The sequence below is a fragment of the Halichoerus grypus genome, chromosome 15 (assembly GCF_964656455.1).
Source record: "Halichoerus grypus chromosome 15, mHalGry1.hap1.1, whole genome shotgun sequence".
Lineage (NCBI taxonomy): Eukaryota > Metazoa > Chordata > Mammalia > Carnivora > Phocidae > Halichoerus > Halichoerus grypus.
In genome coordinates this window covers 12,799,854-12,825,072 of record NC_135726.1, presented here as the reverse complement: position 1 = coordinate 12,825,072, position 25,219 = coordinate 12,799,854, and the positions used below count along the sequence as shown (strand labels likewise).

The 25,219-nt window shown below is 45.5% G+C and overlaps 1 protein-coding gene across 2 annotated transcripts in view; it reads right to left on the bottom strand.

The window, feature by feature from the left end:
• The window catches only part of IL34 (interleukin 34), a 58,242-nt gene extending 40,860 nt beyond the window's left edge, over positions 1-17,382 (bottom strand). The window contains exon 1 of one of the 2 annotated variants that reach the window (XM_036088054.2): positions 16,979-17,382. The gene's annotated coding sequence lies outside the window, so the exon portion shown is untranslated. The remainder of the gene's footprint in view (positions 1-16,978) is intronic. The other variant, XM_078062799.1, reaches the window with a different exon arrangement.
• Positions 17,383-25,219: the final 7,837 nt, after the last annotated feature.

Sequence of the window (25,219 nt, the reverse complement as noted above, 5' to 3'; positions counted from 1 at the left end):
TCTGCTCTTCTCGCTCAACCTACCTAGAAGATAGTGACAGTCTCACTTTTTTCCTATTAGCTGTTAAGTATTCCCCTGTGTATAGACCATGACTGACTTCATCCGTCTCCTGTTGATGAACATCTAGGCTGTTTCCAATCTTTCACTTCCACAGATAATGCTGCAATGACTCTCGGGACTGACAGCAGTGTGCCCCTGGGGAAACGCATGGGTAGAAGCAGAATTGCTGGGTTAACGAATAGGCACATCCAGTACATTTACATTCTTGAAAGCTATTGCAAAAGGGCCCTCCAAGGAGAGAAGACACTTAACATTCTTAAAACCAATGTATGGGGGCGCCTGGGTGGCTCAGTCGGTTAAGCGGCTGCCTTCGGCTCAGGTCATGATCCCAGGGTCCTGGGATCGAGCCCCGCATCGGGCTCCCTGCTCAGCAGGGAGCCTGCTTCTCCCCTGCCTGCTTCTCCCCTGCCTGCCGCTCCCCCTGCTTGTGCTTGCTGTCTCTCTCGCTCTCACTCTCTGTGCCAAAAAAATGAATAAAAAAATCTTAAAAAAAAAAATGTATGAAAGTGTTTCATTGGCTCACTCATTTGTTTTTAATTGTCCTTCTTGGGCATTTTTCCTGTTCCAAATCAATGGAAGTTTGTTATCACAAATAAAACAAAGATGTCTGTATTTGTGTCTCTTATAAGGACACCAGATCTGACCCTCTTCCTCGTAACACTTCCTTCCGCTCCCTCTCTCCTTTGCGGTATTACCCGTGCCAACACCTGTCCTTCCACATCTTTCTCCTTGCTCACACTAATCCACATGGACATACAAACACATATAAAGTTTGCTCGCTTGCATTAATAGAATAAAATAACCAGATCCACAGAACTTGTCCCCCCACTTCACAGTAGGCAAATCTCCAAGTCAGTATCATAATTTTGTTATCCTATAGACACAAACACATTCAGAGATCACCCTCCATAAATGCGATTATAGCAGGCATGCTGAGGGCCAAGTGTTGTAGATATTTTCAGTGCAGTCTTGGGACCTCTTTTTTCTCATCCTTTTCCTTTTCCCTTCCCCCTTCCTTCTCCTGCAGCCCTACCCAAGCAACCCTGCTGGGCAGCCTTCCCTCCCTTTTTCATGCTCATAGATTTAGAAATACACACATATCTACAAGTGTGGGGTGTGGGGTCAAGTATTGCTTTCTGTGGGGCTGCTTTGCGAAAATGGGATCCTATAAGCACCCATCTCCATTCCTTACTTTTCTCACTCCATAATAAAATCCCTCAGGGAAATCCTTCCGAATCTTTTAATGGCTATGGAATATTTCCTGGCTGTGGGACTTTTGCTTTATTTCCAGCTGTTTTTTGTGCTGGTGGGTTTTGTTTTGGTTTTAGTTTTTGACATTATGAATAATTCCACAGTAAACATCTGGAGACATTTATCCTCTAGCTTTCTTTTTCATTCTTGCTGCTGACTCCCTCCTAGTCACTAGTTTCCTAGTGTGTTTTGTAATTTGGGCTTTTTGCTCAAATTCAACAAGCATCCTACAGGCAGCCTGAGCAGGCTGGGTTGAAGGTGTATCCCTCCGAAGAGGTTCTGCTTTTGCTTCTGCCAGGTGTCCCAAAAAGACACCAGTCAGAAATAGCTTGCTTTTTTTTTTTTTATTGTAGCAAAACACACACAACATGAAACTTACCATCTTCACCATTTTTAAGCATACAGTTCTGTAGTGTTAAGTACTTTCATACTGTTGTGCAACCAATCTCCAGGACTCTTCATCTTGTAAAACAGAAACTCTATGTCCTTTAAACAGCTCCCTATTTCCCCCCTCTCATCCCCTGGCAACCACCACTCTACTTTCTGTCTCTATGTATAACTTTCCAGCCAGGAACAGCTTTTATGTTCATTTCCTGGCCTAGACACTCTAGGATCACATGAGTTGTGTAAACTGGATCCCGAATTCAAAAGAGGGCAGGAGTGTAGTTATAAATTTCTCAGAAGAGGCCTTCCCCAACCAGGCCAGGTTAGAAGAGGCTTCCTTCTCCTCTGCCTTTGAAGGTTAGTGTATTTTTTCTGGCCTAACTTTCACTGGAAGTTTAAACCCTGGAGGGTCCCAGCTGTATGTGGGAGTCACAGTTCTACCTCTCTACTTCAGGTAGGATCAAAACATTGTCCCTGTGTCTGTGGCTATTCAAACCCAAGTCCCTGCATGGTCCAGACCAGCAAAGGGCCGTCAGGGCAGGCGAAACAGCCTCACTCCCTCCCCAAAAAGGCTCTCAACTTCTTTTATGTCTCTTGCCCAAGGGCTATCCTATTTCTATGCAGCTCAGCTATGCATAAAAAGTGTGTTTTTTTTTAATTTTATTTATTTATTTGACAGAGAGAGACACAGTGAGAGAGGGAACACAAGCAGGGGGAGTGGGAGAGGGAGAAGCAGGCTTCCCGCCAAGCAGGGAGCCCGATGCGGGGCTCGATCCCAGTACCCAGGGATCATGACCTGAGCCGAAGGCAGATGCTAAACGACTGAGCCACCCAGGCGCCCCAAAAAGTGTGTTTTCTATCCTAAGTTTCTGGATTTTATAGTTTGCCCCACAAACTATCAAATCTTCCATCTTGCTGGAAAGGAAACTCCCTTTTATTTCTTTTTCTTTGTTTAGGTTATTTTAGCCTTAACTTTGCATGGCTCCCGCCTTATTTCTCCAATGGAACTAGAGGTCTGGCATTCACCAGGCAGAGTCCCCAGTGGACATATAGGAAATGCCCAGTGAAAACCAGTAGAATGAGGTGAAAAGAGCCCAAACTCTGTCAGGGATGAGGGATGGACACACAGAGGGTGCTGCCTCTGCTTCAGGGATGTTTGGAGCCCATAAAACTTGTGTTTATAACATTGGTAGGGGTCAACAAGATGAAGCTGGGACTACCTTCGATGGAATAAAGGGCTAACGGGACAACGATGATAATAATGTGGCTAATGTTAGTCACTTTGTCACTTAATCCCTACACACACACACACACACACACACACACACAAACATACACACCAACACCAGAGTATTAAAGATGAGGAAACCAAACTGATGGTTGGGAGAGGAGGTGGCTGGGGGAAACAGGTGAAGGGGATTAAGAGTACACTTTCGCAATGAGCACTGAGTAATGTATGAAATTGTTGAATCACTATACTGTATACCTGAAACTGATAGAACACTGTATGTTAACCATACTGATTTAAAAACAAAAAAGAATTCACATGTGGGAAAAAAAAAAAAGGACAAGCTTTCATATGTAAATTCCCTTTGCTATTATTAAAATCACCACCTACTAACCAAAAAAAAAAAAAATCAGATGAGGAAAACAAAGCTCAGAAAGTTTGACAACTTGCCCAAGGTCACATTGTAGCCAAGTGGGAGAGCAAGTATTAAATCTAAGTATGGGGACGCCTGGGTGGCTCAGTCGGTTAAGCGTCTGCCTTCGGCTCAGGTCATGATCCCAGGGTCCTGGGATCGAGTCCCACATCGGGCTTCTTGCTCAGCAAGGAGCCTGTGCTTCTCCCTCTGCCTGCCTCTGTCTCTCTGATAAATAAATAAAATCTTAAAAAATATATGTATTTTAAATCTAAGTATGTTCGGCCCCAAAGCCCTTGCTGATAACTGCGTTAGAGGACAGCCTGCAGGAGAAAGGAAAAGACCACATTCCCCCACTCAGCAGCTTTCTAAAGTCAGAGGAACCGCCTGTGCAGCCGAGAGAGGCCTGGCTCAGGGGATGGAGCCCAGGAGGATCTGGAGCTGGAGGGGTGACCTGAGCACCCTACAACTTCAGAGTCACCACCCAGAGACTGCATGCATGACCTCAGCTGGTCAGGGCAGGACACTCTGGCCAGAGCTGGGGGCCGCTGGGCCTAGAAAGGAGCCATTCCTCCTCACCACGGATGGGTTGGTTTTCTGTGCTTCCTCAGAGGTTAGACAGTCTGTGGCCCTTGCCCTTCGGTCTCCCCTCGTACCTCCCCGTCTGGGCTTATGCTTGGCTGGGAGCTCAGTTTTTTTTTTTGTCTTCCCAGCTGGGCAGCCAGCTGGTCAGAGGCATCCATGAATCCAAGGCCATGAGAAGGCTCCTCACAGGTGAGGGAAGACAGCCTCTTGGCCCACTGTTGCCACCCCACAGGCACAGATATTCCAATTAACAAGGGATCAGCCTCTGAAGCAGCATATACACAGGGCGGGGGGATAGGAGAATGGAAGAGTAAGAGCTGAATCCATTCAGAGTGATTCAGGAAGTTTCTGAGCCCAGTAGGGCACCCTCCCCTTCCTTCTCAGCACACCCCACTTCTCCCAGCATCCCTCATCCCTCCCAGCATCCCCCACTTCTCCCAAATCTTTCCCACATCGCCTCACTTCTCCCAAATGCATTCTCCCAGGTCCAATCCAGAAACCGCTCTCAACAGATTCTCATGTCAACCAGTAACAGCATTTCCATCAAGTAATGTTCTTTTCATCAAGTCTAATGCACGAGTGTAAAATGCACCAATATTTTATATTCCATTAAGAAACAGAGAGGGGGAACTGAGCTATCAATTAAATTATGATATGCCATTGATCCTGATTTCAGAGACATTAAAATGTGGGGAGTGGGGGAAAGTATATTTTACAATCTATGGACTGTGGTAACACTGAGAGCCTGTTGTCCATTTGTTGTCTTGCCTGAGGGTTACAGACCACGTGCACTGCCTCACAGTTAATGGCTCGTATGCAGGCACCATATGCCCAGAACCATCCTAGACTCTGGTAGTCTCTCCTTATGGAAATCACAGTCTAGTTGGTGACTTTGGAGGCAGGCCCAAAGCCCATCTACAGGACAGTTAAAGGCCAGTTTCTATACTGGGAACAATAAATACCATAAGTGTTCGGAGAAGGGATGGACTGGAGTTAGCCAGCTGCTCAAAGAAGACTTCACGAAACGCAACGGGGTAGACAATTAGGTTACAAGATGAAGGACAGAGAATGGGGATGAGAAAAGCCTGAAAAGGTAGAAGTGGGGAATAAAGTGAACAAGGCACGGAGAGGAGGCCCCTGTGGCAGATACTCTGGACGTCAAAGAGAAGGTTGTTTATCTGGAGCAAAGAAGCTGTGTCGGGGTATCATGGGAATCTATACTGAACAGGCAAGATAAGGCCAGACTACCGATGGCCTTAAAAGCCAGGCAGTTCTTGATGTGACATGCAGCAGGGAGCCATTGCAGATTCTTGAGCTGGGGAGTGACCTGATGAGCACATTAATTTAGGGAACACTGATGTGCAAGACGTGTTGGAGGCAAAAGCTGGAGGTGATAAAGGAAGACAGCCTCTAAGGCGTGTCTAACAGGGACTCATGTGCCTGGAGGGGCTGAGAGGACCCTCAGCCCCTTGAGCTATGCCTACATGGAAAGGAGTCCCGGGCCCTTTTAAGAACTGTCCCTTCAGGATGTTGGCCACCCAGGCATTGGCCTGGTCTATTCCAGGGGGTGCAGCTATATAAAGAACCATCTTCGGGGTGCCTGGGTGGCTCAGTCATTGAACGTCTGCCTTCGGCTCAGGTCACGGTCCCAGGGTCCTGGGATCGAGCCTCGCATCGGGCTCCCTGCTTGGCAGGAAGCCTGCTTCTCCCTCTCCCACTCCCCCCTGCTTGTGTTCCCGCTCTCGCTGTGTCTCTCTCTGTCAAATAAAAATTAAAAAACAAAACAAAACCATCTTCTACTCAAATTGGTACCATTCAGAAGCAGAGGCTGCAGGACACAGTGCTCACATTTGTACAGAACGTAATCATCATGTTAAGTGAGTCCTTTCTGCCTCTAGGAATTAAAGACATGTATTTGGTAAGAGGTACATATGTCTGATACATGTTCATTGATAAAATACTGCAATCTTTCTGAACGGGCCGTACGTGACAATTTCTAACAAGAACCATAAAATCGGTTGAACCCTGTGAAGGAATAACCCTGTCTCTACAGGGTGGGCCCTGAGAATATAATCAAGTCAGAAATGGCCCAAAGCAGTGCCACTGGGAGAGGTGAGAGTCAGGGAATTACCCCAGGGCCAAACAGAGGGGAAGGGTCTCAGCGCAGCCAGAGCATCTAAGCTGCTTAAGTGAGGCACTTACAAACCTATCAAGTTGGGGACAAGGACTGCTATTGTGTGTGCCCCTATCCTGGGTGCTAGGACCCTACAGAGGCAATGTAGTGTTACAGCACAAGCAAAGATTTTGCTTCAGAGCCCCATTTCCTCATCTATAAAATGGGAATGGAATCATCAGTCACTGGCCCTCATCCTGGTCAGTGAGGAGCTACTGTTACTACATATATGAGAAACAGACAATAACTGGATGCAAATATTCTTAGCAGGGCTGGGGGATGGGTGGAGGGCAGCATACAGGTGGCTGTAGGGCATCCACTGGCTCCGGTGTCTGAGGCAGAGGTGGGAAACGGGATGCCAGAGAGCCTAGTGCCATGTCTAGAAAGTTACCTCCAACCTGGCAGGGAAACCCAGGTGGGGAAGCCAACTTGGCCCAGACTTGTCACTCAGATACTCAGTCCTCAGCAGCCCACTGCTTCTCTTTGGCTCTTCATCACAGCCTGTCCTGAGCACGACCCCTTCTATGCCTCTGGGGACATCCTGGCCACTCCCGTGGAATGTCGATCTCAGTATGGATAAATCCATTTTCTCCTAGGGTCAGCCAAACACGGGTAGGCTGGTCCCCAGAAGAATGTGTCTAAGAAGCTAGAGAGGAAACAAAATTAAGGAATTAAAATGCAGCCACCTAGTAACAGGATTTCTAAGTCTTATTCTGATATGAATCTGGCCCCAGACTGGGCTAGCAGCCTCCTTAAGCTGCCTCCTCCTTATTGGTACCTATTTGCCTTGGCAAGAAGCCCTCCCTTCCAGAACCTGCTTCCTCTGGCCTTAAGCAGCATCAGCCCTGCCCCTAGCTCTTGGCAGGACCAGCCTCTCTGCTTAAGCTCTTGGTCAATTCAGTTGGCCCCTGAGAGTCCTCTTTTGGCCCTCAGCCCTCCCACAGGGATAATAATACCTGCTAGGCAGAGACCTCGTGGGGACTGGAGATATAGTTGGTGGTGCCAACTACAATAAATGTCAGCTCCGTGAGAGCAGGACTCCCTCTTGTTCTCTGCCCCATCTCCTGTGCCTGGCCCATATCGAATGCTCATGGATGTTTGTTGAATTAATAATAATTATTAATAGAAGCTCGAGTATATACATACAATCTCTAGAAGGACCCACAAGAACCTAGCATCAGTGAATGTCTTTGGATAGTTGAAAATAGAGGCTCAAGGAATAGGATATAGAAAGGAAGCTACTTTTCACTGTAAACCAGTCTGTATCTCTTGGGTTTGTTGTTGTTGTTGTTATTGTTGTTTGCTGTGCACCATGTATTACCTTTTTGAAATTAAAACCATAATACCATTTACATTAGGACCAAAACAATGAAACACCTTGGTATAAATCTATCAAAATATGTAGAAAATCTATATAAGGAAAACTATAAAACTCTGAGGAAAACCAAGGAACACCTAAATAAATGATGAGAAATTCCATGTCAGGGACATTTTTAAGATGTTTGCTCTCCCCAGCTGGAGCTATAGATTCAATGCCATCTCAATCAAAATCCCACAAGGTTGGGGCGCCAGGGTGGCTCAGTTTTTTGTCAGATGTCTTCGGCTCGGGTCATGATCCCAGAGTCCTGGGATCGAGCCCCACGTCGGGCTCCCTGCTCAGAGGGAAGCCTGCTTCTCCCTCTCCCTCTGCCCCTGCTTGTGTTCCCTCTCTCTCTGTGTCATGTCTCTGTCAGATAAAGAGAATCTTAAAAAAAAAAAAAAAAAATCCCACAAGGTTATTTTTGTGGATGTCTACACACAGATTCTAAAGTTCACATGGAGAGGCAGAAGACCCAATACTGAAGAACAAGCCCATAGGGCTGATGCTACCTGATTTCAAGACTTAGTACAAAGGTGTGCTCATCAAGATAGTGAAGTACTGGCAAAAGAAGAGACAAACAGATCAATGGAACAGAATACTGAGCCCAGAAATAGACCTACATGCATATAAGCAACTGATGTTTGACAAAGAAGCAAAGGCAATTCAATGGAGAAAGGACAGTCTTTTCAATCAATGGTGCTGGAACAACTGGACCAAAAAAATAAATAAATAAACACAGACCTTACACCGTTCACAAAAATGAATTCAAAACAGATCTTAGACCTAAAAGTGAAATGCAAAACAATAAAACTTCTAGAATATAAAATAGGAGAAAATCTTGGTGACCCTGGGTTTGATGATGAGTTTTTGGTTACAACCAAAGCACAGTATATGAAAGCAAAGTTTCCTAAGTTAGAACTTAAGCTAAGAAAGCTTTAAAAAGTATTCAGCCCATGTTATGCACTTTGCACGCCCAGAGTTTAAGTTCCAGATTCTGAACCAATCTCAGTTTCCTCCTCTGGGGTTAAGAGTCATGCCTTATAGGGTTGGGTTAAGGATTAAGTTGTCACTGCAGTAGGACAGTCAAAAAGTACATTGCCGGGGTGCCTCAGTCGGTTAGGCATCTGCCTTTGGCTCAGGTCCTGACCCCAGCGTCCTGGGATTGAGCCCCACGTCGGCTCCCTGCTCAGTGGGGAGCCTGCTTCTCCCTCTCCCTCTGCCTGCTGCTCTGCCTACTTGTGCTCCCTGTCAAATAAATAAATAAAATCTTAAAAAAAAAAAAAAAGTGCGTTGCCTATGTGATTTCCAGGGAAAAGGAGAGGAGTGGCCTCACGGCCAGGAGGGGAACCAGGGCAGAGAGGACTAAGAGGCACCCTCAGCAGGAGGTGTCACTCAAGGAAGGTTTCCCAATTGTGGATAGACACTGGAAAGTACCTGGCCCCAGCCCAGCCTCCACCAGGCCAGCTAGTCGGCCGGCCTCTGTGAATCACAGTTTCACTGGGGCCTGGGACAGCTCCTCCAAGGAGGCAAGCAGGAGGGCTACACAGACCACAGTCCAGGGCGGTGGAGGTGGGAAGGTACCTGGAGAGCAAGGGGGGCCAAAAGGACCACCACCCTGTCCTGGTGTGTCCCTTCCCCGGTAGGATGCTGGGAAGCCCCTAATCACCTTCTTCATCCGTAAAACAGCACATGCAAGGCCCACTCCCAGGGTGGCAGTGGGGAGAAAGCTTAAAGGTAGTTATTCTACCAAGCAGTAGGTGGAATGAATATTGCTGTCAGACCAGCAACTGACACAGAGCCTCAAGGGCAGCAGCAGAGACAGGGGACTATCTGGGCTTCTGAACACATGGTTTATCTTCTTCAATCCTCAGTCTCCTTGTCTCTTCTATGGGAATAACACAGTCCTTTATCTCCCACCTTCTGTATGAATTAGCAACCTGCCTGGCACAGAGGTGTCCCTAAGTGAGAGCTCCCTGTGCCTTTATAAGGTATGAATGCCACCCCAGGCAAATGGGTCATTCTAGATAAATCACCATCCCTGCCAGGGGTTCCTCCATAATCCTGCTCAGCTCTGAGGACAAAGGAAGCCACAGCATTGCCACCATTAGGGATAGAATTTATTGCCTTGCAGGTACTAGACTGGGAACTTGGACAAACTGAATCGTGTGGACAAGGTCTTGGCACCCAGAGAGCTAGGCTGGAAAAAAACACTGTTGCAAAAAGGCAAAATGTACTCAGCTATGGGAAAACTTTAAGCCCTGGACAAGAGTTTTTAAGGAGGGTCCCATTTAATGGAAGAAGGGGGGCATTGAGCAACAGACAGCCTGGCTCCCAATCAAAGCCAATGTTGTCTGCAGTTTTATCTTTGGACCCTGGGGACGCAAGCAGACTGGGCCTGCTTGCACAAAGGAGCCAGCCAGAGGGAGGGGGACAGCACTGATTCACCTGGCAAGGGGAGGTGACAGCAGCTGAATCCATACCTGTGAGAGTGTCAGACACCAGGAACTGTTGTCCAGGCACAGTGGGGTAGGAAGCAACCAACTTAGGGCAGGGGGATTTTGGAGATTTCCACCCGGTATGGAGGGCTGGAGCCAGACTGTCTAGATTCAAGTCACAGCTCTACCATCTACTGGCAACCTCGAGCGGGTGACTTAAACCCTTGACCTCAGTTCCCAACTGTAAAATGGGGATATAGGAGCACCAGCTGCACAGCTTTGTAGTAAGGATTTGAGGCCAAGCCTGTTCTGCATTTAACAAAGTGCTTGCCCAGAGTAAATGGCAACAGCTGTTATTACTGACATTCAGGAGAGGGCTGGAAGCAAGCCTTCCCACCTGCTTGCCACCTCCCCCTCTGACTTGGGTCCCACCTTCACACGGGCCTGTTACGTGTAGCTGTCTGGACTAGATCACATCAGAGAGGCGCAGAGCCTAGGACAGCCCCTGCCAACCCCACTGGCTTGTGCAGGAGTCTCCTCCGCAGCTGGCCAAGTCTCTCCTTCCATGCCTCCATGAACAGGGAGTGCTCCCCATGTGGATGGCTCTGATCACAAGTCCTCTAGGTGGAGCTGCAAACTGCCCTTTAGTGGAAGTGATTTTTCTGCCAGGGACTTTCCAGTGTCTGGAATCCACTCATCCCACAAACACTAGGATCGCCCTGAGCAGGGCCCCAGGCAGTCCTCCAGGAAGTCTCTCCGAACCCCACACTGAGCACCTCATGCAGAATGGCACTCCCCACAAGGACACAAACACACACACACCCCAACACCTGGGTCCACGAGGCAGAAAGTCTGGGAAGTCCCCAGACCCGACACTAGTAATAGTTCACATGCACCACCTCACGAAACCCGTGAGGTATGTACTGTTTTTTCCCCCAATTTAAGAAATTGTGGTAAAATACACAGAACATAAAACCTTAACCACTCCTAAGTGTACACTGCATTTGTATTAAGCACATTCACAGTATTGTGCAGCCATCACTAACCTCCATCTCCAGAACTCTTTACATCTTGCAAAACTGAAACTTTATTACCCATGAAGTCATAACCCCTCCAGTTCCTAGCAACCACTACTCTATTTTCTGTTTCCATAATCTTGACAACACTAAGTAGCTCATATAAGTGGAATCATACAGTATTTGTCTTATTTGGCTTATTTCACTGAGCATAACATCCTCCAAGTTCATCCATGTTGGAGCCTGTCAGAATGTCCTTCCACTTTAAGGTTGAGTAATATTCCATTGCATGTGTAGACTACATTTAGTTTATCTGTTCATCTGTTGATGGACAATTGAGTTGCTTCTACTTTTTGGCTATTGTAAACAAGGCTGCTTTATTATAAACATGGGTGTAACTATCTTTTCAAGACCCTGCTTTCAGTTATTTTGGGTATATACCCAGGAGTCGGATTGCTGGATCATAGGATAGTTTTAATTTTTTGAGGAACTGCTCAACTGTTTTCCATAGCACCTGTACCATCTCACAATCCCAACAGGGTACAAGGGTTCCAATTTTTCTGCATCCCTGCCCACACTTGTTATTTTGTTTTTTAATAGTAGCCATCCTAAAGCATATGCAACCTATAGGGAGAGCCTATTTTTTATCCCTACTTCACAGCAGAGGGAAGTGGGACTGGAGAGGTGCTGTGACTTGCCCAAGGTCCCACAGGCAGCACATTACACAGCTGGGATTCAAGCTCAGGGCTGTCTGCAACTGTCTGGTGCTCTCAACAGCCCCCATCCTGGCACATGCTTGCTGTCCACCTGGTCAGTGACCACCCTGGGGTCTCCAATGTCCTCAGAGCTCCATTCACGGCCTGGCTAGGGAGGAGGCAGGGATCTGGAAGACCTCCCCATCCCCACAACCCCAGCCCCCTGGATCTCCCAGACCCAGGCAATCCTGAAATTAGCATCCAACAAAGCCCTGACCCTGCACAGCCCACAGAGCCTTTGGCCTGGAGGCCTCTTCAGGGGGCCTCCCTCTCCAGCTGGTATGGCTAGAACAGAGAGTGGGGTTCAGGGCTGGCTCCGCAGCATCTAGAGCAGAGTGCAGGAGGGGAGGGGATGAGGGGCTGGAGAGGCGCCCATGCAGCTCACGGATTCTGGTTTCTCCTGTGCAGGGGGGCCCAGACCAGAGTGGCTGGGGGAAGGGGTAGGGCCAGGACAGGCCTGCGAGGTTGCTCAAGCAAACAGCATGCAGATGCAGAGTCGGCGCATCCCTGGCACTACCGCATCCCACCTGCATGACCCTGGGCAAGCTAGTATTCCCTACCTCTCAGTTTCTTCATCTGTAAAATCAGGAAGACAGTCAAATCTTGCAGAGAGCTGCGGGTACTAAATGATCACTAGATCCACAATGCCAGGCTGAAAACTGGGGGCCGACTCTGCTGGCACCCCTGCCTCATCACACACTCAGGCCTATCCCACCTTTATCCCACAGTGCTCTGCTCTCCACCAATGGGGGATGGCAGAGCCTTGAGATTAAGGGTCTAGCCTCCCAGGTGACTTCTTTTAGGAGTAACACATTTGAATGTATTAGTTCTGGTTGGCTCTTTGAAAAACAAATAAATAGGGGGCACCTGGCTGCCTCAGTCCAAAGAGCATGCAACTCTTGATCTCACTGGGTTGTGAGTTTAAGCTCCAAGTTGGGCGTAGAGATTAATTAAATAAACTTAAAAAAAATACAAAGTAACAATAATACCTCCAGGCAAACAAAGACATGGTCACAAAGATGTTTGCTACTGCGTTACTTATAACAATGACAATTTGGTAGTGCCCTGAATTTCATCCATGGGCACTAGTTGAACTAGCATCCTACCATGAAATTGGATAGTATATGATCACTATAAAGGAAATGGGAGCTCTGTATTTATTGGCATTTCCATGGCACTAAATGTTGAGTGGGGAGAAAACACAGGTTATTAAGTAGGTCATGTATAGATGATCCCATAGAACATACAGAACTGCATGTGTGTTTATATACACTACAGATGCTCAAAGTATGGTTTCCTGATCAGTTGCAATAGCATCACCTAAGAGCTTGTTAGAAATAGAATCTTGGGCTCCATGCTGGGCGTGCAGCGTACTTAAAAAAAAAAAAAGAACTATAGAATCTTGGGCCTACTTCAGGCCTTTGGAATCAGAATTTAACAAAATCCTCAGGTGATTCATGTGTAGGTTACAGTTTGAGAAGTGATAAAGTAAGGCATTGTCTGGAGAGTTTCCCAGTAAAATATTCTTAGGGGATGGTTACCTCTGGGGGAGTGGGGGAGTGGGATTAGGATTTTCTTTTCTTCCTCTGCTTTTCTGAATTGTTAGTTTTTTGTTTTTTTTTAGATTTTATTTATTTATTTGAGAGAGAGAATGAGCAGTGAGGAGGGGCAGAGGAAGAGAGAGAGAAGCAGACTCCCTGCTGAGCAGGGAGCCTGATGCGGGGCTCCACGTGGGGCTCGATCCCAGGACCTGGAGATCATGACCTGAGCCGAAGGCAGGCGCTTAACCGACTGAGCCACCCAGGCGCCCCATGAATTGTTAGTATTTTTTCTAATAAACATATGTCATAAAAACAATAAAGCCATTAAAATGCCTGCAAAGACGTAAGATCCGGGTGCCTGGGTGGCTCCACTGGTTAAGCATCCGACTCTTGGTTTTGGCTCAGGTCATGATCTCACCGTGGTGGGATCAAGCACAGCATCAGGCTCTATACTCAGCACAGAGTTTGCTTCAGATTCTCTCTCCCTCTCCCTCCTGCTCACTCTCTCTAATAAATAAATAAAATCTTAAAAATAAAAAAAAACATAAGATCCCAAACTACAAAACTCATATAGGAGAAAACACAGGTAAAAAAAACTTTGTAACAGTAGACTTAGCAATTATTTCTTAGATAGGACACCAAAAGCACAAGCAACAAACGCAAAAATAGATAAATGGGACTACATTAAAACTGAAAACTTGTGCATCAAAGGACACAATCAACAGAGTGAAAAGCCAACCTATGGAATAGAAGAAAATATCCACAAATATAATGGGTTAATATCCAGGATATATAAAAAGTCCTACAATTCAACAACAAAAAATTCAATAAACTGGAAAAAAAATGCACAAAGGACATAAACAGATATTTCTCCAAAGAAGATATACAAATGACCAACAGGGGTATACAAAAAGATGCTCAGCATCACGTGTCACTAGGGAAATGTAAATCAAAACCACAATGAACTATCACCCCACACCCATAAAGATGGTTACTATCAAAAAGGCAAACAATAACAAGTATTGGTAAGGATGTTGAAAAATTGGAAGTTCTCCAGGCGTGGTCACTGGCCCTTCCTGGCTGAGATGCACAGACAGAACTCTCCTGGCAGCCCCTGGGAAGCTCAGGAGGTAGGTTCCCAGGCTAAATGCAGCTCAGATCCCAGGGAACACCACCCCCTACTTGGGACATGGCCCTCACATGTAAGTGTGTAAGACTCACAGAAATCCCCTGTGGTTGCTGCAGGCCTGGAGGCCACCGTTCTCAAACCTCCATGGAGTCTCCCGGCGTTTAAAGGGCCACATTGCCCATTTCAGACAAAATGCCTCTACCAAGACTGAGTCAGGGACTGCCACCAGACAGTATTGCGTCGGGGGTGGGGGTGAGGGGAACTACAGCTTCCAAAGACTTTTTGCAGACCCCCAGAAGGGAAGAATTATAGGAAGCCTACCAGCCCTGAACCCTCAACTGAGGCAGAAGAGGAGACCCACCCACTCTGGTGGTGGAACTGGGATCAGAACCCCAGAACCCAGCACCCCAACTTCCAGGCCAGGCTCCCCCAACCTGAGCCTATCCTGTGCATTTATTTATTTGGGGTACCATTAAAGCCCCTGAGATGGGGTGGAAGGCTGGGTGCATTTCAGGCCTCCAAAACCATCCCCAAAAGCTGCCAGAACAGGCATCCCCAATCCCACTTAAATCTCCACATCCTTAAGATGAAGTCCAAATTCTCACATGATTCTCAAGGTCCTTCAAAATTTGGTCCCCACTGACTCCTCTCACCTCATACCCCACTCTTCCAGCCCTGTAGCCTCCTGAACTTCCCACCCTTCCCCAGACTCTGCGTTCTCCCACTTCTGCTTAATAGCCTGTTCTTCCTTGGTAAGCAGGGAGCTGTCCCGGAGCCCCCAGGCTGCTGTCACTGTCTCCTCTGTCCTGGGCTGTGTGCCCGTATCCAAAGCATGGTATCTGTCTTACACGTCTCGCCCATTTCTAGCACCACGGCCACCCAGCCCAGTAAATGATTGTTGACCAAGAAAACAAGCATGTGAGTTTTCTGCCTGTCCTTTATGGCTAATTCTGGTATCTTCCCAAAGGCTCTGGAGCATGGCCTTGACCTTCCACAGTAATGGGCCCCTATGTGCCAAATGCTTTACCCATGTTATTGCACGTGATTCTATGACACAGGCATTAACTTTCATTTTACAGATGAAGAAATCGATGCTCAGTCTAATGACTGCCCACAGCCAGGACTGGAACCCAGCCTGACCAGCCTGTGCTCACTCCACTGCGCCTCATAGATGGCCTCCCAATAACCTAGTGGGTTAACAGGTGTGCCCCAGATGTCTGGGGAATTCTCCACTCTCTCCAGGGATCACTTAAGCCTGCACTTTGACACAGGAGGCTGAGAGATGGAAGGGTGACATCTAGATCAGATGGCAGAAGGCCAAGAGTCTGGGGAACCTGCAGAAAGAAAGAGGTTGACATGACCTGCTGTCCTAACACCCAGCTCTCCAGCCATAGTACAGATAGGTAAGTAAAAAAAAATAGTAAGTAAAAAAAAAAAAAAAATCCTCTAACAGGGGAGAAGCCTCTCACTCCAGTTATAATGGGGCTGGGAAAGAAGAGTCAAGAAGATGCCCTTGAGATGACCTTCTGCCCAACTGGTAAAATGGCCCAGGGAAAGCCTACCAGGAGTGCTTTAAGTGCCAGACATTGTGCCAGGTGCTTTACAAATCCTCTATCACTAATCATTTTTATAATCTCTATTCTGCATGTCAACTAACTGAGGCACAATTATTAAGTGAGAGTTCAAGGTCAGGCAGTTATGCATACAAACCCAGGCTCGCCTGCCTTCACAGGTCAAGTCTTAAACACTACGCAAATCGCCTCCTTCCTGAAAAATCCTCAGAGAAAACAAGTTCCTTACCCACCCCATCATACCATCATGGTCCTGGAAATTAGAAGTTAGTCACATAATTGAGCGAGCTCACCCCATGTATAACATGAACTGAGCTACAAAAATGTTCTTGCCCTTTGCCCCAAGTGTTCATTCATTCTGGATGGAGAATAAACTCCAAGGAGAGGGGAAAAAAATCTAAAAAACTTTGAAAAAGTTATTTTCAGTGTTGTCCATAAAAGCCAAATTACTAACTGCAAAACACCTGGAAGCAACCCAGCTTCCCAACTGTGCTGGGACGGACTTGTTAATGTGGTGGACAGCATGTAAACCTTGAGTATGACCTATAGTAGTTGGGTTTTGTGCATTTAAAATAAATGCGAAGTGTAAAAGCAGAACTCATTTTAATTTCAGAATCTGAACGAGGAAGGCTCACCTATGGCATTTTCTTTTTCCCCTTTTTAAAGAACTTAAAATCAATTAATTTTTGATAAGGCAATTCATGCATGTGCTAATTCACACAGAGGACTTAAAGATCTAAAGACCTAAAGCAACATGCAGTGGGGCAGCCACCAGTAACCCGCAACAATCACTTAAAAATGTGGGTTTGTTGATTTACAAAACTCAAGAGAACACGGGAAAGTAACTTGCTTTATGGTTATTTGGATCTGCTTTTTCCCTGCGGAGCTGAAGAACCACGCAGAGAATTCACACCATTTCTGAGACATAGTTCAGAGCTGCTTGGCGGGGGGGGGGGGGGGGGGGGGCTGTCTTTTTCAAGTCTTGCTCAAACCTCTTGCTATGACCTGCGAAAGCAGCAGCTAAGTTGAGGTGAAGGCAAGAAAAGGAAACCATGTGAGAAAAAAAATGCCTTCTTACCTGTTCACCCAAGAGGACGTGGTCTTCCAGGGCTTTGCTGAGGATTTTAACAGGCTTTAGGACTGGAGCAGGTGCCCAGGAGCTGGGGGCAGTGGGTACCTGGTGGGAGAGGCTGCGGCTTCCCTTGGCCCGCAATCCGGGCTTCCCGACTGATGAGAAGGGCGGGGAAAGCAGGCCACTGCAGCTCCTGATTCAGAAACTGAAGCCAGCAAAGGCGGGGCAGGGCCACGTGTCCCCAGCCTGCCTTAGGAGTGCTGGTAGGAGGGGGCCACAAACCCAGACGATCAGCCAGGAACTGTTTCCTGACTCAGAGGGCCTGGCAAGTTAATGGCAAGAGTCCCCAGAATCAGATTTTGGCTCCCAAGCAGGTTGGGGCATTTTAAGCGGCTACCCTAGCTCCTCTCCATAACACATTTACTCTGGCAAAAAAACTCTCCTTACAAAACTTAATAAAACTGAATGATGTGGAAATGACTACAGTGCATGTGTACACAGAGGGACAGATTGAGAAAAGGCCTTTGATAAATATCTCCACTGCTGAGAACCAATCAATTACCCAGTGTACAGACATGAGCCCAGAGAGATGAAGTATCTAACCTAAGATCACACAGCCAGGGCTTCCTGACATGACTTCTAATGTAACTCATGGTAGGACACACAGCACAGGGAGTTCCTGAGGACACAGAAGTGAGGCCCTTTACTCAGCCTCATCTCCGAGAGTAGGGACACTTTCACTTTGCTGGGGTCAATGGAATGCTGAGAATGGCTCTGCTCAGCAGAGTTCTGTGGGCACCACGGGGCAGCTCCATCTCCACCTAGTTTTCACAGTGAGCTCCCTATTATTTGGAGTTGTTAGGGGTGGGCCAACCCTCCAAAGGATCCTTTAGCTCTTCCACCAGTGGATATAACCAACAGGGATCAGGGGACAAGGGAAGAGCTGTGTTCAAAGCATCAAACTATTCAAGACAGTAATTTGTAGTGTTTCTCTGAATGGGAGCACAGAATTTTTATTAAGGGGCCCCTTATTAACAACATCTAGGATTCCATAGCATCTAGTTTGAAAAATGATAGCCTAGAAGATGTTAACATGTCTTACTCTGAATGTCAACGCCTGGCACAAGTGGTTGTTCAAGAAATGATTTCTCAGTTGGGGTGACAAAACTGGATTCCTGGTTTGGCCCTGAACTTCCAGAAGGACAAGGCCCACACTGGAATGCACTTGGCTAATTCTCCACCCTCATCCCCAAGGCTGTGACTACCCCAGCCACACCCTCCCCTCTACAAGGCCTTGGCAGACAGTCACGGGGCCTGCTGGGAAGGCAGGACAGAGTGGAGATGACGGTGGCACAGCCACAGGATCTCATGAGAGCCTCACAGAAGTCCGAATAAACTCCACTGTGCCCTCTGGGGCCCCTCGCTTGGAATGTCACTTCCTTTCAAAGCCTTGCACATAGGACTGCGTTCAAGATGGAGATGGCTCTAGACATCCCAGGGTTTCAGACCCAAGTTCAGCAGCTGTGCCTCCTCATCCGCTGGAGGCTCAGCAAAAGCACTTTGCTGTTACCATGACCCCTGAAGGTTGATTTTATTCTACTTTACAGACAGGAAACTGAGACCATGCTTAGAGACTGGTGAACCCAGGTCATCGGACTCTGTGTTCAAGGCTCTTTCTATGGCCTTCACTCCTACTTGGCATTTGGCAGACAGGATTTTGATTGACTGTTTTCTGTGGTAAAGTGGCCTTTCTCCAGCTGCAGCATCAGCTCGGTAAAGGCAAGAGGTTCCCCAGCCTGCCTTAACAACACTAGGCCCTAATAACCCACAGTAAATGTTGATGCTTCTCATGACCATCATGTCACTAGCTTATACACATCTATTCATGGCCCCAAATTATTAAACGTGTGAAAACCCTCCCCAAATGAACTAATTCAAAGTAACTCTCATTCCCTGAGATTTTGTTTGCTGTCAGAGAAGGCAAGTTCTAAGTTCTGCTGGTAGGGCTGTGAATGAAAATGTGAAGGCTCTAGAAGGCAGAGGTGGGGAACTGAGATGGGTTTGCCTCTGGGATTACAACAAAACCCACTGGGTACTGGCTTCTAGATTTGGGAAGTGAAGGTAGGGTCGGGTGGTGACAGGCCTTGAGCTACTTCCAGTTCAATCTCTCAGCTTTTTGCCCCCAAACTGCAATTTACAACCTTGGTCTATTTATTTATTTGGCTTCATTTTGAGTAAGAAACACTGTTCCCTCATTCCCCACCTGACCTACTGATTTCTAAGTCTGATGACCACCAGATTGTGAAATATACATATGCCCAGACACCAGCAGAGTTTAAGAGTAATCTGGGGACAAAATCCAGCAATCTATTCTGACAAACAGATGATCCTAATGTCCAGCTGGAGTTAAAAAACCACTACACATTGCAACAGGTTTCTTTCTGTTTCTGGACTGAAAATCTATGGCTGCCCACCCTCCACCTCCTCATTTTTCAGATTTGGGATCTTCTGACTTTTTCCAGAAGTCACAAGGCTGTGCCTGTTTTATCTGAGAAGATCAGAGACATGAGACTTAGGCTCTTCAGAAACTTGTTGCCAGGATCTCTGACAGACTCACCAAAACTGCTAGGTTATAAAACTTCTAGGTGCAAAGCAGACCTGCAAGGAGGTGGCACATAGTAGGTGCTTGTTAAGTATTGGTGGAATAAATATCTTCTAGCGGGCTGGTTATGTCTTCTGATGTTGGCCTTCAAGCTTCTACAGAAAGTTGGCTATGCCAGTGCAGACTGGTGAAGGGGACTCTTCTGAATGCTGTGTAGTGTGTATCTGCTGATTTCAGTTTGCTCAACTTCACACAAGCCCCATACATTGGGCTAACAGATCCTCACATGTAGTACATCAGCCACTGACCACAGGTGGTCACTGACTCCCTACCACGTACCCATGAGTAAGCCATCTGGCCCCCACACTGTTATTTTTTTGGACAAGGTTTGATTTCAGCAGCAGAGATGGTTCTTCTGAGGTCTTGATATAGCCCTTGAATGTGTTTTAAAGGTACAATAAACAAAATATTCACATATAATACTCCATATGCAAGTTAGCAAGTAGATGACTCAGGCAAACACGTGTCATTTCTTTTTTGAACAGAAACAAAATTTAGGAATTTTTTTTAAAAAATCGGAAGGCAGCTTGATCTCATCTGAAGAATGTTCCCAACATTTCTGGCTTCCCACTAATGAGAAACTCAAGAGAGGCTGCATCACAGGAGCAGCATACATTCTGAAGACCAGTGCTCCTCCCATGAGAGGCGTGAACTCCAAGACCCTTTCCCAGCCACAGCAGTCTTGCTAGCAATACATTCAAAAAAGCCAAGAAAATCAACATTCCATCCACAGCCCAACTTGAGCGCCCCCCACCCCAGGAATGCTATTCTTGGCAAGAGATCTTCCAAAGGAAACCGACATTTGCAGAACCTCTAACTGTGAGGTCAGGGAAAGATGAGGCAGCTGAAAACTTTTCAGTCCTTTCTTAGATCCAAGTTACAGGTACCTAACAGAGCAGCAGGATGGGAGCAATCCTAGCAACTAAGGGCAAATGTCTCAGGGTCTTAACATTATCCCTTCTGAGTTCCATGGCAGACTCCGATGTGTTGTCAGGCTACAAAGAGTTTCCCATTTACCTGGCTGCTCAGTTAAACCAAAGGAGTTGATTAGTCCCCCTTAAAACCTACAGAGATGGGATTTGTAACTCAGCCTCATCCTATCATCAAATTTTACTAAACACATTTTGTAGCTTCTGGAGCAACAGCTATGAACTAGACAAAATTCCTGAGCTCAACAGATTCAAGCCTAATTCCCTGTGCCTATGCTCCAGAAATTGTACTTGCAGACCACACGCAAATTTATGGACAGACAGGTGAAGGAAGCTCAATGGCGATAATTCCTGGATATGACACCTAAAGCAGAGGCAACAAAATGAAAAACAAAAAAAAAAGTGGGACTACATCAAACTAAAAAGCTTCTGCACAAAAAGAAAAATCAACAAAGTGAGAAGACAACCAACAGAATGGGAAAAATTATTTGCAAACCAAGTATCTAGATAGAGGGGTTAACATCCAAAATATACAAAGAACTCAGACAACACAATAGCAAACAATTAATCCCATAAAAAAACGGGCAAAGGGGAACATGAATTCAAAAAGATACATGCACTCCTATGTTTCCTGCAGCATTATTTACAGTAACCAAGATACAGAAGCCGCCCAAATGTCCATCAACAGATGGATGAAGAAGATGTGGTGTATATATACTATGGAGTATTACTCAGCCATAAACAAGAATGAAATCTTGCCATATGCAATGACATGGATAGAGCTAGAGAGTATAATGCTAAGTGAAATAAGTCAGTCAGAGAAAGACAAATACCATATGATTTCATTCATATGTAGAATTTAAATAACAAATGAACAAAGAAAAAAAAAGAAAACCCAGACTCTTAAATACAAACAACAAACTGATGGTTGCCAGAGAGGAGGGATTGTGAGGAGGGGTGAAACAGAGAATCAAGAGTACACTTATCTTTTTTTCTTTTAAGATTTTATTTATTTATTTGAGAGAAAGAGAGAGAGTGCGTGCACTTGGGCAGAGGGGGAGGGAGAAGGAGATAATCTTAAGCATGTGGGGCTTGATCTCACGACCGAGATCATGACCTGAGCCAAAAGCAAGAGTTGGACTGAGCCACCCAGGCGCCCCTAGAGTACACTTACCTTAATGAGCAAAGTAATGTGTAGAATTTCTGAATCATTATTTTGCACACCTAACACTATTTTTTTTTTTTAAGATTTTATTTATTTATTTGGCAGAGAGAGAAAGACACAGCGCAAGAGGGAACACAAGCAGGGGGAGTGGGAGAGGGAGAAGCAGGCTTCCCGCTGAGCAGGGAGCCCGATGCGGGGCTCGATCCCAGGAACCTGGGATCATGACCTGAGCCAAAGGCAGACGCTTAACGACTGAGCCACCCCGGTGCCCCACACCTGACACTATTAACACTGTTAATTATACTTCAATTAAAAAAATGGGCAAAGGAACTTAACAGACATTTTTCCAATGTAGATACATTATAGATAGATGGCCAAAAGACACATGAAAAGATGCTCAACGTCACCAGTCATTAGGGAATGCACATCAAAACCACAATGAGATACCACCTCAAGCCTGTCAGAATGGCTATCATCAAAAAGACAAGATAAGAAATGCTGGAAGGCGCCTGGGTGGCTCAGTTGGTTAAGCGACTGCCTTCAACTCAGGTCATGATCCCGGAGCCCTGGGATCGAGTCCCACATTGGGCTCCCGGCTCAACGGGGAGCCTGCTTCTCCCTCTGACCCTCTCCCCTCTCATGCTGTTTCTCTCTCTCAAATAAATAAATAAATAAAATCTTTAAAAAAAAAAAGAAGAAAGAAAGAAATGCTGGAGAGGATGTGGGGGAAAGGGAACCCTTGTGCACTGTTGGTGGGAATATAAGCTGGTGCAGCCACTATGGAATACAGTATGCAGAATCCTCAAAAAATTAAAAATAGATCTGCCCTATGATCTAGCTATTCCACTTCTGGGAATATATCTAAAGGAAATGAAAACACTTAAGTCAAAAAGGCATCTGTACCCACAAGTTCACAGCAGCGTTATTTACAATAGCCAAGACACAGAAACAACAATCACAGATTAATGAATAAAGAAACTGTGGTATCTCAACAAATGGTGCTGGGAAAACTGGACAGCTACATGCAAAAGAATAAAACTAGACCACTTTTTTTGCATCATAAACAAAAATAAACTCAAAATGGATGAAAGACCTAAATGTGAGACCTGAAACCATAAAAATCCTGAGAGAGCACAGGCAGTAATGTCTCTGACATCGGCCATGCCAACATTTTTCTAGATAGGTCTCCTGAGACAAGGGAAATAAAAGCAAAAATAAACTACTGGGATTACATCGAAATAAAAAGCTTTTGAACAACAAAGGAAACAATCAACATAACTAAAAGGGAACCTACTGAATGGGAGAAGACACCTGGCAAATGACATATTTGATAAAAGATCAGTATCCAAAATATAAAGAACTGATACAACTCAATACCCCCCAAAAAACAAATAATCCAATTAAAGAGTGGGCAGAACACATGAACAGACATTTCTCCAAAGATAGCCAACAGACACACAAAAAGGTGCTCAACATCATTCATCATCAGGGAAATGCAAATCAGAATCACCTCACACCTGTCAGAATGGCTAAAATCAAAAAACAAGAAACAAGTGTTAACAAGTGTTGGTGAGGATGTGGAGAAAAAAGAATCCTCATGCACTGTTGGTGGGGATGCAAACTGATGCAGCCACTGTGCAAACAGTATGATGGTCCCTCATAAAGTTAAAAATAGAATTACCCTACTATTCAGTAATCGCACTACCAGGTTCTCACCCAAAAAATACAAAAACACTAACCAAAGGGATACATGCACCCCTATGTTTATAGCAGCATTATTTACAACAGCCAAATTACAGAAGCAAACCAAGTGTCCATTAATAGATGAGTAGATAAAGAAGTGGTATGTGTGAACACACATACACACTCAGCCATTAAAAAAACAATGTAATCTTGCCATTTGCAACGACACTGATGCAGCTAGAAAGTATAATGCTAAGCAAAATTAAGTCTGAGAGAAAGACAAATACCGTATTATCTCACTCATCTGTGGAATTTAAGAAACAAATGAGGAAAGGAAAAGAAAGAGACAAACCAAGAAACAGACTCTTAACTATAGAGAACAAAAACAGATGGTTACCAGAGGGGAGATGGGTGGGGGGATGGGGGAAATAGGTATGGGGATTAAAAGTACACTTATCATGATGAGCACGAACACAGAATTATGGAATTACTGTATTATTGTACACCTGAAACACTAAACACACTGTATACTAAAACACAATAGAATACTGTATGTTAACTATACTGGAAAATAAAAAACTTAGTAAAAGAAGTTGTGGTATATATATGCAATGGAGTATTACTCATTTAAAAAAAAACAACAAGGAAATCTTGCCATTAGCGACACCAGCAGACCTTAATTTAAGGGCATTATGCTAAGTGAAGTCAGACAGAAGAATACTGTATGATATCACTTATCCGTGGAATCTAAAAAAACATCAAACTCCTAAGAAGGAGATGAGATCTGCAGTCGGGAATGGAGGGGTGGCAGTGGTGCTGGAGCAAGGTGGTCAAAAGGTATCAACTTCCAGTCATAAGTAAGTATTAGAGATGTAATGTAAAACATGACTATAGTTAACACTGCTATGCGATGTATATGAAAATTGTTCAGAGAGTAGATCGTAAGTGCTCATCACAAAGAGAAAAAAAGTATTTTTGCTGCTTTTTATTCTATCTCTGAGAGGATGAATGTAATCATTTCACAATATATATACATAAGCCAAACCATTGTACTGTATGTACACTTTAAACTTATACAGTGATTTATGTCAATTATACCTCAAAGCTGGGGGGATAAAAAGAAGATAGCAGGAGGGGAAGAATGAAGGGGGGAAAATCAGAGGGGGAGACGAACCATGAAAGACATGGACTCTGAGAAACAAACTGAGGGTTCTAGAGGGGAGGGGGGTGGAGGGATGGGTTAGCCTCGTGATGGGTATTAAAGAGGGCACGTTCTGCATGGAGCACTGGGTGTTATGCACAAACAATGAATCATGGAACACTACATCTAAAACTAATGATGTAATGTATGGGGATTAACATAATAAAAAAATGCATAGAAAAAAAAAAAATCTTTCCAGCTGTTAAAATTCTGGTAGAGAAATCAAGTCCAGAGAAGTCTCCTCAGTTAACAGAGCTGAAATGTTATCTGTATATCCCTCACCACTCTATCTTATCTAGCAACCTTTTGGGTACATCAACAGAGAATGTGATAAAGTCAACAGACACATCAAAGGTAAAGCAGTGTAAGGGGAAAAGAAAACATCACAACCTGCGAACCGGGTGGGGAGGGAAGGAGACTCCTAAAGGAAAATGGAAGACTTCACTGTCTCTTCCTAAGTCCCAATTACATTAAGAACTCCGGTTTGGCTCAATAAGCTCCCACCATGTGCTGAGCTGGATGCTGGGTATTTTAGGTATATGCCCTCATTTTATTCTCACACCAACCCTGTTTATCTCCATGTTAGGGTGACGCCAATCTGCCTTAC